We start from the raw sequence: 5,254 nt of genomic DNA, 5'->3' as shown, positions 1-5,254 counted from the left end.
TTGGAAAGAAAAGGTGATAAGAGATATAAATAACTGCAACTTGAATCTGTACTGAACCTCAGTGTTTGACACAGAGTTCATGTTCACTGCTGTAATAGCTAATAATGATTAATATAATAAATATAATATTGGCCATATTATATTTACATTACCAAAGTGAGATGACTTTAGTCTCATGAAAAACATTAGCTAATTGTTATTTACTACCTAATCTTAAAATGACCGTTCAGTGCAGAAATGAAGCCCAAAAATCATGTTTTACAGTCCTGTGGTCTCAGCCTCAGATACTTATCAAATCACACAAAGCTCTTGTAGAAACAAACAAACAAATGAACAAAATATGTTCTCCTTCATTTCTGTCAAACGAAGTTATGACACGTTTCCAGCGGTTGCTAGGCAACCTGGGCAGCGCGATGGAGACTAGACCGTCCCATACAGCCCAAACTTGCCGTTTTTTTTGCAAATCCAGCTCAACACTGCCCCTAGCGTCCTGGAGCACTTCCGTTGTGTTTTGGAGTTTGCATGTGTTTTGTATTTTGCATGTGTTTTGTATTTTGTACGTGTTTTGTATTTTGCATGTGTTTTGTATTTTGCATGTGTTTTGTATTTTGCATGTGTTTTGGATTTTGTACGTGTTTTGGAGTTTGTGCGTGCTACTTAGAATTTGTAAGTGTTTTGAAATTTGTACATGCTTTGTCTCTAGGGGCCACCGTACATTGTAGATGATTTAATGACAGATATTTAACCTGAAGAGGGCAAAGATTTCCAAAGAGGATGAGGACTTTATTAAACAGGAAAGACTGCTCCAGAATTTCTGCAGAGCAGCAATGGAGAAAGACCTGTCACCTTTTGATTTTAAGTGGGAGATGAGGACCAGGAAAAGCAACTGACCGAAACACTGGAGAGTTCAAGTGGGTAATTGTAGGCTAAAGAGATCTGAAAAACTGGTTTAAACTGATATTCCCTTTTTCAAAGGCTAACACATGGGTTGCAGTATGAGTCATGGCTAAGTTTGCTGATGATAATGGAAGTTAGAGTTATGCATACTAAAATCATCACGCACATTCTGTAAATCATTTCCCATCAAACGGCTTTATAAACACACGGACTGCATGATACAGCTTAATTTGAATGAACACCTGTCTTAGATTAAGAGCCATTTGAATACTGTCAGATGTAATGGATTGATAGAGTAAAACATAGACTTTAAACATCTTTAAAAATGTTTTTTCCCACTATTTACACATCCTTGCCACTCTTAAACTCTGTATTATTTTCTGTCACATACAAAAACTGAACCTAAACCAGTTGCACCTTTGTTAGTTTGTTTGGTGTCCTTGGTGTCCATGGTACATGGAAAAACTGCATCGTGACGTGTATGCTGAAGTATTATTTCCTTCTGTAATTTACAATAACTATCTATAGAGTCACGCAAAAGCTCCCATTGTTCCGCTGCTGAACTGTGAGCAACCTGAACACTGGCAGAAGCATCAGTGCACATTTCGAGTGAGGAGCAGTCGGTCAGTTTGAAGAGGTGAACCAGAGGAAACAATTAAAAAGGTGATCTTTAATACCTTAAAATATAGTTACACTTTAATTCATAAGTGCTTTATTTTTCATAAGTATTTGAGCTATTTTTTAATCATTTTAACATAATGCTACTGAGATTAAAGTGTATCAATCCCAGATGAAGCTTGCAGTTTTTTAAATGTATTTGTTATTTATTTATAAACATTAGGTTTCATGTAATTAAAGAATTCCTTCTGATGGCAGTTAGACAGTTAATGCTTTTACATACTTTACTATGTGTTTACTATAAATTACTCTAGGATTCAATGTTGTCTGCTTTTATATCTTGCTTTTTCTGTGAATAGATCTTATATCAGGTTTTATTGCACATGTTAGGAACTTCTTATTAACAGTTTTGCAAAAAATTAAGCATTTTTTAAATTTCTGAACAGCTTTCGAATGGTCAGCTCATTCCTTCCATTGGCAGCGCAATGAATACTCTTACATGCATTAACGTGTTAATGGCTAATAATGTTATTATTGTGAAACTTTTTTTTGTTTTATTCTTTGTTACATTACTCTAGAAAGCCTCATTGTGCTTTGCAACAATACAGGCACAGCATCATGATTTTATTACAGCTTTGAGCAATAATCACCTGTTGATTAAATTAAGTGAGTCGGTTCAGTTAAATTAGTTGATGACAAGATAACTGTTTTTTTTATTAGGAAAGAGGGAAAGGGATTATAGAACTATGTCATGTCATGGATAAGAGACATGATCTGTTTGTATTTGAAATATTCATATTCATTGAGAGATGAAAACCTTTTTTTGATATCATACATATATGTTTTCTCTGTTTTTTGTTTAGTTATTCTTTTTAATCATACTCCGCCAGGTTGATCATATGATATTATGCAAGTGCTATGCTCTCTCTCTCCCTCTCACATATATACAATTTCCCATCCGTCTCAGTTTGGTTATATAATAACAAGTTGACAATTAGGATTCTATGTTAGAATATGTTATAATGCATCTTAATAAGATAACTGTGAACTCTCAGTACTTCCACTGTCTGTCCCTCTAACTGTTTTTTTTCCTCAGACCTACATCATACAGCAGATATGTCATTTAACTCCACCTCCAACTATATTATGGATGACATCTGCTCCATAAGTTCATCGAAATTGATTCCATACTACGCAGTGAAAATCACCCTCCTCATCACTGTCTGTTTCCTCGTCTTTTATGTTAGTCACCAAAGATGGCGGCGGCAGCGCTCCTTTAAAACAGCAAGCCACTCTGACATCTTTACCTACCACATGGCTGCTATGGAGCTGCTTGGGGTCTTAGGGTGTATCTTCATGTCTTGGGGACTATACACAGTTGATTTGAGCGAGGCAGTAGGATTTTATGCTTCTTATGTTGCTTATTATGGAGAGATATTGTTCCACCTCCTGACGTGTGTAGAGCGTTATCTGGCTGTTGTTCACCCCATCACCTACATGAGTCTAAGAAATGCCCGTGGGGTCAGGATCAGAAACATCTGCATTTGTTTTGTTTGGGTGCTGAGTTTAGGACTGTCGGGTGTTGTAATTTTATTACCTCCTATCCACCAATCTGCCCCAACATTCTGCATTTTGGCTCCCTCCATAATAATCATATCTTTCTGCAGCCTCTCTGTTCTCTTTGCTCTGATTCGTCCAGGGCCAGGGGAAGCGGGTAGGGAAAGGGAGACAGTTGAAAAATCTAAGCTAAGAGCTTTCTACACTGTCACAGCTATAAGCTGTGCTGTGTGGCTATGGGTTGTTGCGGTACTTTTATATAATGCTCTCAATACCTCAATTATAGTGAGCAGCACTGGGAAGTGTTTGATGTTAATGTGTCTTATCTGTTTTAACCTTCCCAGCTGTTTGGTGTTACCTCTGCTGTATCTGCATAGGGCAGGAAAACTCTCATATTGCTGTTATACCAACAAGTAAAGACAAGGATTGAATATGAGTGCAGCAGATAATATAGCATTACATGGTTTGACAAAGTATAGTGTGCTAAAATATTGGGAACAGTTTTATTACATACTTCAGATGGGCTCTACTCAACACTCAAACCATGCTTAAGATCTAGAAACAGATTCACGAATATAAAGAAACTAAAGACACTGGCCAATAAGTCTTAGCTGGATGTTTAACTGAAAAGCATTGTAAGTGAAAGGTTTCAGGCTTTAAAGATGTTTTCTTTTTGTCACAGAAAAATGAAACATTCACATTGGATCATAGATAATTATTAAACTTACCCTTTTTCTTATTCCAAAAGATAATAATGGTCAAATTGGTTTTTATGGCATTATTCATATTTAACTTAACTCTATCTTTTAGGCTGTACTTTTACCACATATATACATGAGAAAAGTAAATTAAGCAATAATTGTTCATATTATAACCTTTTGCAGAATTAGTTATAGTTTCTGTATATTTCTTGTTCACATTCAGATTTTGTAAAATGGCAAATCAATCACATTTGTTTATGATATTTTCTTTATGATGATTAGGTCTGTCGATAAGTTCAAAAGTATGTTTAGCTGAGACATGCAGCATCTTTATGACGCCTGTTAAACTTTGTTCCATTATCAATAAATTCTTGTTTTACATTTATGTTTGTAAAACTGTGTAGGAATCAGCCTATAGTTGTCATGATTAACTAATGTGTACTGTGGTCTATTGGGCTATACATAATGCAATTTCTATTTTATTGCAATACTTTGTTGTAGTAGAGATCCCCCTTGATAAGCCGAATGAAAATAAACAGTTTAAGAACATAGTCTGCACCTATGTCATCAGTGCTTTTATTCTCTGCTGTTGCTCCCTGAGTGAAAAATGCATTGATTTAAGCAATGCAGTTTAACCCTTTACTGCACACATTTTGAAAACAGAATCCCAAGGTGTTACATCCTGTGAGGCTGTGGGAGTGTGTGGGTGGGGTGTTTGCCTGTTCTCCCCGCCTCCTCCCCTCTTGCCACGCCTACCCCCTCTGTCTCTCTCACTCTCCAGACAGCCTCCCTCTGAATAGTGAGTAGACGGGCTTGTGGGCCCTGAGAGTGTCTCTTCTTCGTGGTGAGGAGTTAAGTAGGAAGTGTGGGAAGTGCCTTCCTTCTTGTTTAGTAGTTTTCTTGTCTTTTGTTGCTGCGAGTGTTTCTGTTGTTTCTTTGACATTATTGGTAAAACGGCGTTGCCGGCTCTTTAAGTTAATGTTGTTTGTAACAGAACTATATTATTTGTAATAAAACTATATTATTATTGAACAACTCTGTGTGTTTTCCTTTTCATTCAGTTTCCGGACCCATTTGTTACTGGTCCCCTCACTCGCACGCCTAGACCCCTTCGGGGGGAACGTAACACAAGGTTTATCAGAGAGACTTTGGAGAATTTTCTTCAATCACAACATCTCAGTGCACTTCAGACCATCACCAGACCACCAATCACAGACTTGGATGCAAAAAAAATTCTGACTGGCTGTTTTGGTCTCCAATCAGCTCACTAGCTGTTGTAGCTAAACCCAGGCAACTCATAGAATAACTTATCTGAAGACTGAACTTTATAAATTTGAAACTTAAAACATCTTCATAATGCAATGGAAACAGTCATTAATCCAAAACTAAGCCAAAAGGCAGGGTCAAAGACCCAGAACCATGATGGATAGGCTTTATATGAAAGTATGTTAACGTATATATAATCCAATAATACAGTAGCT

At 36.7% G+C, this 5,254-nt stretch overlaps 1 long non-coding RNA gene across 1 annotated transcript; it reads left to right on the top strand.

The window, feature by feature from the left end:
- Positions 1-613: 613 nt before the first annotated feature.
- On the top strand, positions 614-4,807 carry LOC109199123 (uncharacterized). Its single transcript, XR_002059596.2, has 3 exons — positions 614-911; positions 1,426-1,560; positions 2,612-4,807. It is a non-coding gene; the product is annotated as an uncharacterized LOC109199123 (long non-coding RNA).
- The last annotated feature ends 447 nt before the right edge of the window (positions 4,808-5,254 follow it).

This window comes from Oreochromis niloticus, linkage group LG3, assembly GCF_001858045.2.
Source record: "Oreochromis niloticus isolate F11D_XX linkage group LG3, O_niloticus_UMD_NMBU, whole genome shotgun sequence".
Classification (NCBI taxonomy): Eukaryota; Metazoa; Chordata; class Actinopteri; order Cichliformes; family Cichlidae; genus Oreochromis; species Oreochromis niloticus.
This window is presented reverse-complemented; position numbering and strand designations above follow the sequence as displayed.